Source organism: Brassica rapa, chromosome A04, assembly GCF_000309985.2.
Source record: "Brassica rapa cultivar Chiifu-401-42 chromosome A04, CAAS_Brap_v3.01, whole genome shotgun sequence".
NCBI classification, from domain to species: domain Eukaryota; kingdom Viridiplantae; phylum Streptophyta; class Magnoliopsida; order Brassicales; family Brassicaceae; genus Brassica; species Brassica rapa.
The window spans coordinates 10,757,698-10,775,367 of NC_024798.2; the positions used below are offsets into that span (position 1 = coordinate 10,757,698).

Here is a 17,670-nt window from a genome sequence, read left to right on the forward strand (position 1 = left end):
AAATTGTCGACTAGGATCTTTTGCTTTCAATAAACCTTCTTCTTTTGAAAATCCAAAGAAAATTAAAAATGTATTAAACTTTAAGGAAAAAAAAATAAAACCTACAAACAAAATTAATTTCCAAGTAAAAGAAAAACCATAAATGTGAAAAATGTGAAGTCTTTGATTTCCTATTTTCTCTCCTGGCTAGTGTTTCACAGACATTTTTGTGGAAGGCCCTGTAATTTTCTTTCTAAAAAAAGATTGAAAATGCTTTATATTGAAGAATCAGATGATTTTTTAAATTCACAAATTACTAAATCTAAATCAAAAAGAAGAGATCAATCAGAAAAGAAAAAATATACAAATGGCCAGCAGCGTAAACAGTGTTGTGTTCGTTGTTTTTTTGATGATCTTATTGATTTCTACAGGTAAACAATCATTTCAAATAGGTCTAAAAAAAAAACAATCATTCCAAATAAGCAAAATTATGGTGTCTCCGTTAGATTATTTTATATGTACTTGTTTATATAATATATTCAAAATTGTAGCATCTAAAGTTAAGATGGCATATTAGTGCTAAAAGGTAAAAAACTAAATGATATATAGGGATAATTTTTATTTTTATTTTACATCTATATTTACGTACTTTGCAAACATATTTCTGTAAATGTTTGCAAACATATATCATCAGGGAATTAAGGTGTTTTATTTTTCTAGTATGTTAATTTTGTAACAATTTTTAAATATCACATGCACAAATCTAACAACTGCTATGTAATTTCTTATACAATTATTTTTTTTGTTTTTGATCTAAACGTAATCCGCACAACTTTATTATATATTTAATCAATATGATTTACATATTTCTCACTTTCCAGAAATACAAAATGGACATGCTCAAAGGCGGGATATATATTGTGAGAAAGTACGAAGCAAGAGGGCTCCACCTGACACTTGTAATAAAAAAGATGCTGATGCATTGTGCAAAAACACTTGTTGGACGAAAGAAACTTATATTGAAGGAAAATGTCTACTACTTCCAAAGACTACAAAAAAAGCTTGCTACTGCTGGCAATTCAATTGTTAATAAAAACCCTAATTTGATTATGGTATAAAACTAATTCGCTTGTGTTCAAAATAATAATATGAGAAATTTTGTCCTATATTCATAGTAGGACTTAAATTGATTGTATACCTATAATAAATAAAGTGCTATAATGTTTGTGTAATAATTGATGTATTATCCTTGACATGAACACATTTATTTTTACGTGTGAACAATTTTTTTTTCTTTTTACAATTATGATTTCTCCATCAATTTTTAATTGGTTTCAGTTCCTATTAAAACAATTATGATTTCTCCATCTATAGGTTTAAAACTTTCAAAACAAACATATATTTTATAAATTTTATACTCCCTCTGTTTCAAAATACATGAAGTTTTAATATTGTGCATAACTATTAAAAAAATTGTTTTTATCTTAAAAATATCATTAAAATATAAATTAAAAGTTATTCAAAGAAAACATACTACAAAATATCATTGGTTACACAGTTTTTGATAAAGTGAAAAAGTGCATTGATATATGAAAACATCATCTATATTGAAACATAAAAAACTCACTAAAACATCATCTATTTTGAAACGGAGGGAGTACAATTTTTCATAAACGTGATTTTAAATCTATACTATTTTATCTCGTTCTCTCTCTCTCTCTCACTCTCTCTCTCTCTCTCTCTTTCTACCATCCCCGCCGCTTCCTCTTTCTCCTTTGCGTGGGGAAAGAGAACGTTATCCATATTCATATAAAATTGACACAGATATCAATGCATGGCTATATTCTTAATAAATGGAGTTGTTATGAATATTAAGGAAAATGACCCTAATAATATCTGATACAAGGTGGTAATTATTGTAATCAATAAAATTAGAATTATTGTTATCGATTAGTTTTCAGCATGATGTTGTCTTGTAGTATTTTTGCATGTCTCGTATATGTAAGATACATAAATATATTATTTATCACAATTATATAGTAATAATTCTTTTATATTACTAATAAATGATTACTTGTGTAAATAAATATGTATTTTAAAATCCCCAGATTATATCAAAGTGTTGATATGGATTTAGATATGCTTGATTTAGTTAAATCAGTTTTGAATAAAAAAAGCTTTGATAATTTTAATTCTTAATTTGATTAGAATTAAAATTAAGATTATCTAAGAATAATTCATAATTTATTTAGATTAAAATTAATTTAATTATTTTAATTCAATTAAAATGCATATAAGATATGCATTAGTTATTTTTTTATATCCCTCAGACTATATTTGTGAAGTGATTTTGCCACATGTTCTTTCTACAATCAATTTCACAAAACAAATATGACATGGCTATTGAAATTGATGACATGTATTATAGCTTAATATGACATGGACAATTGCATTTAATGTCAATTTATATTTTTGGAAATTTTTTTAGAATATGGAAATAACTCATAAATCACCATTAAACTAAATATATTCAAATATGGAATTATAAATTTCGAAATATAATTTAATTATATATTTTTAAATTATAAAATTTTATTACTAAAATTTTCAAAAATGTATACAATTTTTTTAGAAAATTATAAAAATTTAATCGTAAAATCATTATTTTCTAATATATCTACAAATTTTATAAATATTATTTAGTTTTAATTTTTGGTAATTATGCAAATTTTACAAATTTATTTAATATATTTAATTAAAATAAATAGATAGCAAATCTATCTAAGATTATAATTTCAAATATATACATGCATATTCTTAAATATATTTTTTATGTTTAATTAAATCAAATTTATATTAAAATATTGATACGGAAAAGAAAATTTACAATATTAACAAAATTTTATTTTAAAATATAATTTATACTTATCTGTTAAAAATATTTTAGATTTTTACTGTACATGGTGTAGGAAGACACCTATTGTCCTTTATGCAATCAATTTCACAAAACAAATATGACTTGGCTAATGAAATTGATGACATGTCTTATAGCTTACTATGACATAGACAATTGCATTTAATGTTCATTTATATTTTTGGTAATTTTTTTAAAAATATGATAATAACTCATATATTACATTTAATGTCAATTTATATTTTTGAAATTTATTTTAGAATATGGTAATAACTCATAAATCATCATTAAAATAAATATATTCAAATATGGCATTAAAATTTTCGAAATATAATTTAATTATATCTTTTTTAATTATACAATTTTATTTACATTGTTTACGATCCCCTAGATTATATTTGCGAAGTGATTTTGCCACATGTCCTCTTTATAATCAATTTAACAAAACAAATATGACATGGCTACTGAAATTGATGACATGACTTCCTAAAAAAAATATGACATGGATTATTTCATTTAATGTTGATTTATATTTTTGACAAACTTATTAGAATATGAGAATAATTCATATATTACATTCAATATTGATATTCTTTTTGGTAAACTTTTTTTAAATATGGTAATAGCTCATACCTCATCTATAAAATAAATATATTCAAATATAACATTTCAAATTTTGAAATATTATTATTTTTTATAATTATACAATTTGTATTACTAAAGCTTTAAAAAATTTCTACAACTTTAAAAAAAAATTAATATCAAATCGTAAGATCATTAGTTTTTTATATATATACAAATTTTATAAATAATGTTTAGGCTAAATTTTTGATAATTATACAATTTTATATCATTTTTATTAGTTTGATACAAATTGATTTAATATATATCAAATCTATACTAAATATTAGTAAAACATAGTAAAATCTATAATATTTAATAAAATTTATTTTTAATTATAAGTTAGATTTAAAAAATTTCTTACTGCACATGGTGCAGGAAAAAACCTAGTTAGATATAAATTTTAAGTAGAAAATTAAATAGGATTAAAATTAATTTCTCAATAAATTTCAGTAATTTTTGTTGTTTACCCAATCTTATCAACTATCAATGTTCGTTTCATTGTAAGATTGGCTTGACAAAGCAATGTATCTGCAATTAAATGTGTGAGGTGGATGATAACGGTTACCATGTGAAATAAGATTGGTTTAGTTGACTAAGCTATCAAAACGGTTTTCATCTTGAAGAAATAGGTTGGATAAGAAATAAGATGTCGTCTAACAACCAATAATTGTATTTCATATAGTTATCAAAGTGTTGCTTACTTTTTTTTACACCAATTGCTTATATTAAAATTAAAGGCCCAATTAATGGACTAAGTCAGTTACAACTGGAGAGATCATCGACGGCAAACTGATAAATGAATATAACTAAGATATGACGAAAGATAGATGTGGCTATGGAGAGAAGAGATCCATAGAGAAGTTTCACTTGTAATCCTAAAACCCAAGTTCGAAGAAACGCAAAGAAGTCGAGATCGACGTTGAAGAACCCAACTAATAGGTTTAGAGAGTAAGAAGTCTGTGAAACTCCGTAAAGGATAACAGCTCTGGTGAGAGGTTCACAGTGACGACTATGTAAATAATCGTTGATGCTTGAGACAGTGTAATGTAATGGAGACTCAGCGGTGACGTAGTAATGAGCAGATCTGACGAGTTCACACTCTTGCACAGTAGTTCATGCGACGAGGAAAGGGGTGGGGGATCATAGAGCGGACTCTATAAAGAACCGTCGATGCTTGAGACGGCATATTGTGATGGAAACGCAGCGGTGATGCAGTAGCGAGAATATCTGGTGAGTCCACACTCTTACATAGAACTACTGGCGACAAGGAAAGGGATGGGAGGATCGTGAGGCCGGCTCTTTGAAGAACCGTCGATGTTTGAGATGGCATAGTGTGATGGAGACGCAGTGGTGGCATAGAAGCGAACAAATTTGGCGAATCTACACTCTTGCACAGTAGATCATGAAGACGTTACGACAGTTGAATAGAAAAATGTTGATTCAGAGCAGAGGGGTCGTCGCTTTAAACGAAAGCTTCACAATGGAAGATTCAGCGAACTAACCAAAGTCCAAAAGCTGGTTGTAGACCTGTAGAGTCTCGGCAGGGAATGACGGAGATGAGGTGACATAAATGGTATTGGTGGTGCATAGATGACAAAGTGTGATGATGGCAGCAGCGTTGAAGGAGATGCGACAATGGGGTTGGAGGGGAACAAAGGATTGGAACTAGATAACAGTCGTGGACCAGACACAAAAGATTCACCGGAGATAGTAGAAGCAATCTCCAGCTGGAGAGTAAGAACCATCACGACTGTATGGGGCGTGGTAGTGGTGGCTCATTCCGGCCGACGAAAGTACCAACACAGAGCAGGTGGAGGTGCGTCAAAAACAGAGAATCAAGCAGATCTGTTAGGCACATGCTTGAGCTGAGCAGTTTCAGAGTGTCCACTCGACCTAAGCAGTGCTGTGGCGGTGGCGAGGAGAGCAGATGGAGAGACAGTGAGGCAAGAGGAAGCAGTGACAGTAACGAAGCGAACACGAGGCGTCATGATGGTAAGACGAACAAGAGAAGAGACTGTGGTGAAACAGGTGGAAGGAGCAACAATGGCGAATGGAGAAAATGGAGGGTTAGTGACAGTGCCGAAGCTCAATCGGATTTTAGTGATATATGGATCTTGAAATATTATATTCATTTGATTGAAAATGTTTTGAATATAATACAAATTTTATTAATTGTTGAATTTTTCAAATTCCTGAACATTATATTAACATTTTCTATTTTTTTTATTCCAGCAATGTTAACTCCTCTCAACTTTTTTTCAGTGAGATATGTTCTCAAGAAGAAAAAACTGAATGGATTAAACTCCTTCAATAGTATCGAAACCCGAGAATTGTTCTCAAACAAGAGGGTAAGAACAAAAGAAAGGGTAGGCCAAGTTGGATTGTGAATCCTAGCAAGTCTGATCCTTCTTTTAAGTTTAATCCTTATTTGGAATATCTAAAAAGGAAGAAGACTTTTGAAATATCGTATTCGGGTATCTATACTATACTAAAAGCAATATATCCTCAAAGGAGAGGGTGTCCACGTCCCCAAATAAAATCGACCAATAAAAATGAGTTCTGATGCCACGTCATTTTGTTTCTGCTGGGCCTAAAATTCACAATCCAAATTAAGGGAAAAAACCCATCCGAATAAGAGAAAAAAAAAGAAACCCTGCTTCTTCGTCGACTGTCGATCTCTTCCCCCTCTTTCATCTTCTCCTGTAATTCTCTATTCATCTTCCCACTTCGGTTTCTCCTCTTCGTTTCATCCATAATCAATCATGGATTTATGATTTTGCTTCTTATTTATACCAAAATCCCCTTTCATTTTCGCAACCCTAATCAAAAATCCCTTTTCCTTATCAAAGAACCATGTCGATGAAGCCAAACGGCAAATCAATCATCTCCTCCTCCGATGACAACAGTGATAAGAAAAACGGATCTAATCCACTTCTCTCCGCCGCGGTGAAAGCAAAGGGCAAGGCGCATGTTTCCTCCGACGACAACCGCGAAGTTATGTTTTTCAACGAAATATCCCTGGGCCCTCAAGGAGACGATCTTGTTCTTCGTTGAATGTTCTTTGTATCATGTTACTAATCATTTTTTTTTAATTTAATTGTCGCTTATGCTCGAACTTCAATTGTTTGCAGGGAACTGTAATTCAAGGTTTTGTCCCACCGGGAAGGATCAAAAAATTCCTCCCGCATATGAGGCAAGGCTCTCTATACACTCTCGCCAGCTTCTACGGATCTAGAAACAAAGATGGAGAAGGTCATGCATCCTGATGTGTATGTACCTCCTTCATTGGTTAGAATCTAAAAACACTATATTGGTTTGTGGGTTTCAGTAGAGTTGAGAACTTGGCTTTAAATTTGTATGCAGGAGATCAAGTTTGAGTTGGAGGCTAAGGGAAGAAATATTTACAGGAGAAGAGATAATTTAGAGGTATTTACATAATGTTAATGCTTGTGGCTTTTAGTTGGGAAATGCATACGCTGATTGTTTCTTCTTTTTTTTTGGACAAATGTTGATTGTTTCTTCATGTTCTGTAGTAATTGAAAGATAAGAAACTAAAGACTCAGCTTGCTTCACGAGAAAAGTTCTATGGCAAATTTCTACTCTCTAACTTATCAACATCAAAGTTTCAACTAGGTGAGTATTTGAAATCTTGCGTAAGTCAATCTTGAGGTTAACAAGGAAAATCCAAGTACTATCACCATTTGTATCCATTCCAGTCCTGAGTTGGTATCTGATAGTATATATTTATATATTACAATATCCCTTGCTTTACGATGCCAGTCGTGAGCTTATGTTGTTGACTCCTTTAATGTTGGTTCTGAGCATGTTTCTCTGTCTCCCAGAATTCAAGCATCGGCATGAAGAAGTCAAAGTTGATTTAGCAGAAGCATGCATGATCCCATGTTTCTCTCAGTCAAACTCATTCCCAGTGAGCAACTTGCACTAATCTGAGTTTAATTGGTTAAAATGTATGGTTTCATGATGATCTTGCTCATGTTTCTTGCTCTTTCTTTGCTAATGATGCAGAGTGTGGAGTTTCTGTTCCTGATGACAAGTATGTGATGAATTCTTTTTTTGGTTAGCCTCAGATATACTTTTTTTGGATTATGAACGCTCTTAATTCTTTTTGGTTTGCAGGAGACTTTTCAAGTTAGTAAGCATGTCTGGTGCTCTTGAGGAACTGTACTATCGTGGAAAGACATCCTTTCCCAAAAAATAATTATTCAGGTGACTGGATCAAGCACCTGAAAGTTCTTATTTGAAAGTTACGATTTTTGCAAAACTAATATTTTATTGATCTGTCTCTTCTACTTCTTTTGTGTAGGCTGGTTCTTAACAAGAAGATATTAGACATACAATTGCACGAGCTGGTATCTCGACATGGCGCTGTAACTATTTATTACCTTTACTTATGTCAGTTTTAATTTCTTTTTTAATTGGGAAAAGTTGGATTTTTATCTCATCCTGAACCAACCTGACTAGCAGGGGAAGAATGTCAATCAACAGAACCCAAATTTTCTATGATCACCGGATGATGCTGAAAAGTTTTCATTGTGTGGCTGACTATTAGTTAAATTTTTTTACAAGTTTGGAACTAATATATATTCTGATTGGAACATTTTTTTAGAGAAGCTAGACAAAGGGTTCTTAGTCAAATATTGTTTTCCCACTCTCTCGAGAGAAGTAAGTCCCATCTAAAATGCTTTGAAGTCTATCTCTTTTTTTCCTTTGTTCTTTAGTGAGTGTTGTCAAGATGATGTTAATCTTCCAGATTGTGGTAATGTATTTTTTACTATAGTTGCTCATGTTTCCCTGTTGAAACCTTTAAAGAGATATATGCCCAGAGGATGTTATTCTGAGGGCTGCTCAAATGGAACAGATAGTTGAGAAGGTAAGAATCCAGTCACCTTTTCAAGTCATAGTTCACCATTCTTTACATATCATCAAGTTTCTACCCAGTTTCTATGGTGCTCCACACATCTGAGAGACATTGCAATACTCTGTTTGTTTTCACAGGTTTGTGACGAGCGGCTTAATACTGGAGTTTCAAATATTTCCGTTTATTTTTACGAGCAGTTTCATTTTTTCAAAGGTTGGAAGTTGACAAATACTGTTTGTTTTACTTCAAGAAGTTAAACCACAAAATGTCACGCTTAAATTATAAACAGAGATTCTGACCCAAAAGAAAAACTATAAGCATGGGTAACTGTTATGAAAATATATGATAACTTCATAAGAAACAAAATAAAGTTTTAAGTGGGTCCTAAGTGGTCGCTTCTCCTGCTTCCGCGATAGGCCGGCCCTGGGTACAGTAGCAGAGAGAATGTTAAAGATGATATATCATATATCATTCATCTGTCATTGTGCTAACTAAGCACATGTGGGAGGATTAGTCTTCATGGGATCATCAAAGAATTTTTTGTTTCATTTTTCGCTTTTACAATGAAGTTCCGAAGGAGAGATATTGGATATTATCATTGTATTAAGATTTTATAAACTTGTGTTACATATATATTTCTTTGTATTTAAAAGGAAAAAAACTAGGTGCTCACATGAATAAACTAACCTGTCATAGCAGTTATAAGCTGATGAACTATCACCTTTCTGTGGTCAATTAAGAAAAGAATAAAAAAGGGCATGCAAAAGAAAAGATATTCAGAAAATTGAAGTTGCGACCTGTAGTACCTAAAATGAGTTCTACATCACACCAAATAAGTAAAGAATGAATGTGAAGGAAATAATTAAAAAGAAAAAAAAAACAAAGCAAAGATTAAACAGAAATTGAACCTAATAACTAAAAAAACCAAAATTCACAAACTAACAAAATTCCATTCTATATCCTCTTTCCGCATCCCATCTCTTTCTACTGTCTCTCTAAAAACTAATTTTGTTTTTGGTTATTTAATAAATAACCCCAAGTTTAAACTATATTTCCCGTATTTAGAGTTTTAGTCATATTAGTTATTTTTGGATTAAAAAGTGAATAAATTTTATAGTAACACAAACTGTTAAATGAGACAAATATAGATTTCATATTTTAACTACAAATATATTTTAAAATAATAGACCTGAAAAACTAAATGTCTAAAGTTAGGCTCAACATATATTTTTTTATATAATTTTCAGTTTTAAATATATAAGATATGTACATGTGTTTATGAAATTAGATTTGGTTTTAGTTCAACTATTTATAAATTAATTTCTGGTTTTGAGATTTTTTTAGGTAAATTATGATAGTTATACAAGATTATTTGAGTTTTCAGATAACATACCATGTAATTCAAGGTTTTCATATAGAAATGTGGGTAAACTACATTCCCCATATTTAGTGTGGTAGTCGTATTAATGTATGGATTCAAAATTGAAAATCTGTTTTATAATAACACAAAATGTGTGTAAATGGAAAATATTAAAATTTATATTTCAATTTAAATCAAACAAAAACACAAAAGACAGTAAAATGAGACACAACAGGTTAAAATAGATATGTGGAACATTTTAAAAATTTAATACGAATTCCAAATAAAACAATTAACATATTGGGACAAAAAAATGAAAATTTTAAAACACTAAAAGCATATAATCCGCGCGTAGCGCGGACACGGACCTAGTTATGTTATAGAAGTAAATGTTACCACTACTGATTTTATTTCTTGGGTATTGGATATCGGTTCTCGTGCTCATATTTGTACAAATATGAATAGTCTAAGCAACAATAGAATTTTGGAGAAATGACAAGTGGACCTACGCATGGGAAACGGAGCAAGAGTTGCTGCATTACCGTGGGAACATTTCATTTGTCTTTACTTTAAGCTTGGTATTAGAACTTAAGAATTGCTACTATGTATCTACTATAAGTACGAATATTATTTTCATTCCTTGTCTGAATTTGGAAGGATTTCAATTTTCGATTAAAAAATGTATTGTTCTTTTGATCGTAATGATATTTTTATGGTAGCGGCTCATTAGAGAATAGACTTTATATTCTAGACCAAAGCATGTCTGTCTATAACATTAATTAGTACCACAAGATTCAAGTATAATGACATGAATCAAATCTTTTGGCATTGTCGTTTGGGTTACATAAATGAGAAGCCCATTCAAAAGCTTCATAATGATGGACTTTTGAACTCATTTGATTATGAATCATATGACAAATGTGAAACTTGTTCATTGGGTAAAATGACTAAGGCTCCTTTTACTGGACATAGTGAAAGAGCTAAAGACTTGTTTGAACTTGTACATTCTGAAGTATGTTGATCAACGAGTATAATTGCTAGAGGAAACTATCAGTCCTTCAGTAGATATGGTTATTTTTATCCAATGATATATAAGTTTGAATCTTTTGAAAAGTTGAAAGAATTTCAGAGTAAAGTATAAATCAGCTTGACAAGAAAATAAAAGCTCTTCGATCTGATCGAGGTGGAAGATATTTGATTCAAGCGTTTAATGATCATCTGAGAGCATGTGGAATTGGTTCATAACTCACTCCTCCAAGAATACCACAATTGTGTGTGTATACGAAAGAAGGAACCAGACTTTATTAGATATAGTTCAATTTATTATAAGTCATACAGATCTTCCATTATCCTTTTGGGGATACGCTCTATAATGTATGCATTTATGCTAAATAGATGTCTATCAAAATAAGTTGAGAAGACACCATATGAGATTTAAACAAGAAAAGTTCCAAATTTGTCTTTTCTCAAAATTTGGAGTTCTGATGCTTATGTCAAACGTATGTTTACTGATAAGCTTGGACCCAAATCTGATAAATACTACTTCCTTGGTTATCCAAAAGAAACCATGTTATTACTTTTACAACTCCACCGAGACAAAGTGTTTGTTTCTCGAAGTAGCGTTTTCTATAAAGAGAATTTCTTTCCAAGAAGAACAGTGGAAGTAAAGTACAACTCTAAGAAATTCAAAAAACGCAGGAGGTTGTTTTCATCTTCTCAAGAAGATAACCAATTAGATTTATATAAGAGTCGTAGAATCTTCACATGTGAAACCGGAGGTATGTAGGTCCAAAAGGACACCTCACAAACCTGATATATATGGGGTTTGAGTGACAGATATACAGAAAGTTTAGGGTACTGGATCCGGTCGGATCGATGATTTTAGTATCCGGATATGTGCCTTCTGGATATCCAGGTCACGGATATTCGTCTACATATTGTATTACGCGTGAGTATCGGGATCCGGATTTGGACCCGTATAGAAATAAAAAATATTTTTAAAATATTAAATTCTAAAAATAATACATAAATTAAATATCTATACAAAATTTATATTTTATATATATATATATATATGATTACAAAACTAAATATAATACTACAAGACTAATTTATGTATAAATATTAATATATCAACTACAATTATTAATAAATAATACATAAATTAAATATCTATACAAAATTTATATTATATATATATATGATTACAAAACTAAATATAATACTACAAGACTAATTTATGTATAAATATTAATATATCAACTACAATTATTAATAAAATTTAATATATTTAAAAAATTCTGATTCTGATCAGAATATCAAGATTTAAAAATTGATTCAGATCCGTTTTCGGCGGATCTGACATTTTACTATCCAAATTTGGATCCAGTCACCCTTGATACCCTATTTTCAGAGCGGATCTCGGATTGGATTCGGGTCCTAGATAGGCCCTACTATTTTATGCTTTATACTAGCGTGAAAATAACAAACTCAAAGGCTCTCACCTTGTTGCGTCCAAGGCGCCACGAGACTCAATCAAAAGCGCACCATGGCGAGGGCCTTGCCAAATTACCATCGCCATAAAGGTTAATGCCGTTATGACAGTCGCCATGGTGCGTCTTGTGCCTTGACGCTCAACTTTTAAAGAATGCATTACACTAGGGGTGGCTGTCGGATAGCTGTTAGGATTCGGGTTGGATATTTCGGATGTTTGGGTATTTTGGTATAGAAGTATAAAACCCGTTCGGATATTTCTATACTTCGGGTTGGTTTTGGATATTTTTAGCTCGGGTTCAGGTATTTCGGATATAACCGAAAAGCCAAAGCATTTGATAAAAATTTCGAACTACCGATAATTTTTTTTAAAAACCACATAATTATTGCAAAAAAAAATACTGTTTCTTCTCTTGCTTTTGTTACGTAACACGACCAAGAGTAACAAGGAAAGCTCCATGTATGGAAACTATCCCTCTGTATGAAGAACGACAAGATGGTTCAAGGTGTCTCTGGTTGTTACAGTGACGTTTATGGTGGTTATTGTCGATGGCGGTAACAACTAATGTCTCCGAGAAACCTTTCATAGATCATGAGAATAACAATATTTTAGGAAATAAAATCTTGTATGGAGAGAAGATGAGAAATGGGAGATGCAGATGGTGCCTTAATATCTCACATTTAAGAAAGAGATACATATTTATATATATGTGGACACGTTTAGGTTAGGGAAAATAGTGATTTAGTATTGATTTTATATATATTTTTTTTTTTGACAGCAAAGAATTTACAGACTCATGTTGACTCTGTAAACCAATTTGGTAACTCTGCATCCATGTGAACGACAAAGGACGATTGTTTCCTAGCACTGCGTGCTAAGCTATCCGCCCAAAGGTTCGCCGTCCGAGGAACATGAACGATGTCTGAGTTGAGGAAACTTCTTTTGAGAAGTTTTATATCTTCCAAATAGCTTTCGAATGCTGGCCATTCTTCTGGTTCCGAAACCATCTTCACCAATTGGGAACAATCCGTCGCAAACGTGACCTGTGACTGTCTTAAGTTCTTCATACATTCCATTGCCCAAATCAAGGCTTCTACCTCCGAATGGAGGGGTGAGAGACATGCCCTTACATTCCTTGCCCCTAACAGACCATCAAACCCCTGTAAAGTGCTATACCAACCTTGCCCTAAAAAAGAATCCTTATCTTTCCATGAACCATCTATGAAACACCATCGACCTTGTGTTTACATAAATTGGATGAAAGATTAATTAAGGGAAAATTGTCATTACATAAATTGGATGAAAGATATAGATTTGGGTTAAAGCATACATATCTTCGGTTGACTTCAGATATTATTTCGGGTTTCGGATATACCTGATAGGGTTCGGGTATCCAAACTTGTTCAATACAAAACCCGTTCGAGTATTTTGCTACTTCGATTCGGATTCTGGTTCAGTTTTTCGGATCGAGTTCGGATTCGAATTTGGATGTCAGATAAAATGCCCAGCCCTACATTGCACTATAAGATACTTTTGTCTTTTCTTTAAGATCCAAAGTCACATTCCAATTGAGAAGTATTTTTTGTGTCTATGAGAATACTTGGGGAGTTTGAATGCGGTAATATGGTAAAACTTCAGATCCATCAAAACTAAATCCGGATTCGAATATCTTAATTTTTCCAGATTACCGGATCCATATTTCAAATATATTAAATTTAATTTTTATTAATAATTATATTGATATATTAGTATTTATGCATAAAATTATTTTTTTGATATAATAATTTTTTAATATTATATTTTATATATACATATAATATTTAAATTAAGTATTATTTTTAGAATTATAGTATTAAAATATTTTTACAAATCTGGATCCAGATATTATAGTACGATATCTAAATGGATATCCGGATCCGGATACCCAAAATTGGTTGGATATCCAGATCTGTCTCATCCCTAGTTGTAGCCTTGTAGGCATGGGCTTTTTAACCTGGACCTGAAGACCCGAACCGAAACCGACCCAAAAATACCCGACCCGGAACCGGACCAAAAATTACAAGTACCTTTTGGGTCTAAATTTTTTTTACCCGAAAGAACCGGAACCAAAAGGAACCGACCCGAATAGACCCGGACCCAAAAATAACCGACCCGAATAGACCCGACCCGATAAAAACCGATTTGTACCCGACTTAGAAACATGTATATCTAAAACTATGATGTTTTTGTGTTCTATTTTATATATATTATTTTATGATTAGTTGAAATATCTTTTGTTAACAATATTTGTTATTATTTTTTAACATTTTTAAGTAATATAAAGCTTTAAAATGTAAAATTTAGAGTTTAAAAATGTTTTATTTTCATTATTAATAGTTTCATTGAAGTTATTTTTTAAAATTTTAGATATATATGACAAATATCAACTAAATTTGACGGAATTGGATATATATATATATATATTCACAATTTAGTTAGGATATTTATTTTGTGTTAGGTTTATAGATATGTTAATTTTTTAATTAACTTTTAATTAAAAACAGTTTTTTTTTGTTTTCCAACAATTTTGTTTATAATTATTTAACATTTTAATATATAAATATATAATATATATATACAAAATAAAGTCTATTTTTTGTTTTCTATTTTGATATCCACATGTATATATTTATATAGTTACTTTTTTAACGTGTTATTGTGGACATCATATTGTGGATAGAAGAGTTATATACATAATATGGATATTAACATAGTGTGGATGTGGATGGTTATTAAGATTCTTTGAATATGTTTTGTGTTAATTTGTTAAATAACACTATACAGTAGTATATTATATGGACAAACAGATAATTAAAACAAATAAACACTAAATATATATCCAATTACATATATAATTATAAAAAGAACAAAGATAAGATGTATAAGAAAAATTGTGGATGAATGAGTTGTGGATGAATGAGATATGGATGGACGAGTTTACACATACTTCTCACAGATCGGTAAGAGATTCATCAAAGATAAAGACATGTTTTTACCTTTGTTATCTCTTTGCTTTGAGTCCTTGAGATTCGAAATTGTTGAGATCAACATGTTCACGAGGAGCCTTTCCATCTGCTGTGCTCTAGTACTTACTTGACATGTCAAACACCTTTTGTTAAAACTCCCGACGTAGATACTCGGATCAATCTGTCCAAAAGGACATGGCCACCATTTAAACATCAACGATGTTTAGATTCCCTCTTATTTAATAATCACAAGTATTACATATACCTTCTGTTCCACTTTTACTTTCGTCCCTTCTCCAATTATCTCCTGAAGGGACTCAGTTCCTTCTCCTCGGCAGGGGAATCGACTAATCGTTTCAAAACATTTCTTAAATAAATATAAAAGAAAATTACTAGAATGTTATAGAAAAGTTGGTTTATTACTAGAGTGTTATGCATCTTTTTAAAATTAGTACAATGTTTAGATATCCCTAGTAATTATTTTTGGTTAGTTTATGTTTAGACAATAAAGATATTTGGTTAGTTTTCTTTTTAACTAAAATTATTTTTAAACACTAAATCCACGTCAGTAATAACAATCCACATCAACGAATCTATCGTTTGATTATCTTATAACTTCTTAACCTAACACACAAATCTCATTTGACCAAAAAAAAACACACGCAAATCTCTCTCTCTCTGTGACGCCTCTTCTCGTCCAATCCATCACGTTTGACCTCCTCACCACCACCACCATCTCTCCTTCCGCTCGTCACCACCACCACCACCGCTCATTCACTCGTCACCACCACCATCGCCATCTTTCCCATCCGTCATCGTTCGTCACCACCACCATCGCTTCTCAGATTCGTCACCACCACCATCTGCCATCTCTCTCTCTCTCTCTCAACGATCTGATTCTCTTCTTCTTTTCCACTCTTGTAGTGCTCTCTCCTTCTCTCTTTCTCTCCTTTGAATCTGATTTTGATTTGTTTTTTTGGTAAAGGAAGTTGGAGGAAGCAAAAGAGGCCTGACGAGACGAGGTGACTGGAGGTCGCTCTTTTCTTCCATCACCGAAGTGCCACAGACCAAGGTCACTGTTCCCCCTCCTCTCACTTCTTTTTACTTATCTTCATCTCATAACATTGTTGGATTGTAGTGGGATTTGTAGTTGTTAAAGTCTGCTACTTTGGATTGTTCTTTGCTCAAGGTTGAGGCGGAGAGAACAGATCCGGAGGCGAAGAGGAGGTCGGAGAGAAGACAGAGCCAGAGGCTGGAGAAGACAGAACATGTGGCGGCTGGAGTCTTTTTTTTTCTTTTACGTTTAGTTTTTTTTTTTAATTTGGTTTAGTGTAAACCGAGATAGGGAAATTGTAGTGGTTTGATTTTACTTTTAATTTCTGCTTTAGTTTTTTTTTTTTAATTTGGTTTAGCGTAAACTGAGATAGGGAAATTGTAGTGGATTGATTTTACTTTGTTTACAGATTTATTAAGGAGCAGGGAAGAAGAAGCAGTGGGGTGACATAGCCAGCGTCTCCGGTCGAGCATGGTGGTGCAAGCAGGTGGTGGTCGTGCGTTGGAGATGCGAGCAGCATGGTCGCGGTGTGGTGAGTGCGGCGGCGACTGAAGAAGTAAATTAGGTTTAGTTAGGGTTAATTAGGTTTAGCTTGATCTTGAAATATATGTTCTCTTACAATCACTTATACAATTCTTACTTACAAGACTCTAACTTCACAAGTTGATAAGAATTGTATAGTTTCTTGAAATTGACGGCTGAGTTATGTAAAGTATGCATAATTCAACCGTAACGTTTCTATAAGTCAACCCTATAAGTCAGCCGTCAACGGTAATTTTTTCGCGGCGTTTCATATCTTGGGCGGGAACAAAATCATTCCTTCAACTCTGAAATCATTTCCGCAAGCGTCTTATCCCAAATAATCGTATCGTTTATACAACTCAGCCGTGCTGTTTAGATAACTCAGCTGTATCGTTTCTATAACTCAGTTGTGTCGTTTAGAATGGAAAAATTGAATTCAAGTACTTTAAAAAGTTATATTGAAGATCATCTTATCAATATCATGTGAATATAAATCAACTGAATGTGTATAGTTTCTTGAATTTTCAAGTTGAGACTTTAATTTGATCTTGAGATTTATGTTCTCTTACAATCACTTATACAAATATACCCTAAACTCAAATTCAGCTGATATGTGTTCACTTATATATGTTCTCCTACAATCATTTATACAAAACAACGGAACTTAGCCTCCTCATCTCTCTCTCTCTTTAACTCTTTCTTCTTCTACAAAACGACGAATCCGATGAGTGAGGAAGCAGCAGGATGTCGGATCACCATACATGACACTGGAAGAGAGAAGCTTCTTCTATAACCGACCATGATTAAAGACGACAACCACTGCTATAGATCTGTCTCAG

At 32.0% G+C, this 17,670-nt stretch overlaps 2 long non-coding RNA genes across 8 annotated transcripts; both read left to right on the forward strand.

Moving 5' to 3' along the window:
* The first annotated feature begins 267 nt into the window (after positions 1-267).
* LOC117133680 lies at positions 268-1,238 on the forward strand. Its single transcript, XR_004457618.1, has 2 exons — positions 268-410; positions 861-1,238. It is a non-coding gene; the product is annotated as an uncharacterized LOC117133680 (long non-coding RNA).
* A 2,463-nt stretch (positions 1,239-3,701) lies between these two features.
* On the forward strand, positions 3,702-17,093 carry LOC103864063. Of its 7 annotated transcripts, XR_004457193.1 has the most exons (11): positions 3,707-6,786; positions 6,881-6,943; positions 7,051-7,150; positions 7,360-7,445; positions 7,544-7,571; positions 7,655-7,744; positions 7,842-7,905; positions 8,145-8,200; positions 8,316-8,408; positions 8,534-16,327; positions 16,445-17,093. It is a non-coding gene; the product is annotated as an uncharacterized LOC103864063 (long non-coding RNA). The 7 variants fall into 7 exon arrangements; XR_004457192.1 differs by having other exon boundaries at positions 3,706-6,786; positions 7,842-8,200; XR_632165.3 differs by having other exon boundaries at positions 3,706-6,786; positions 7,842-8,408.
* The last annotated feature ends 577 nt before the right edge of the window (positions 17,094-17,670 follow it).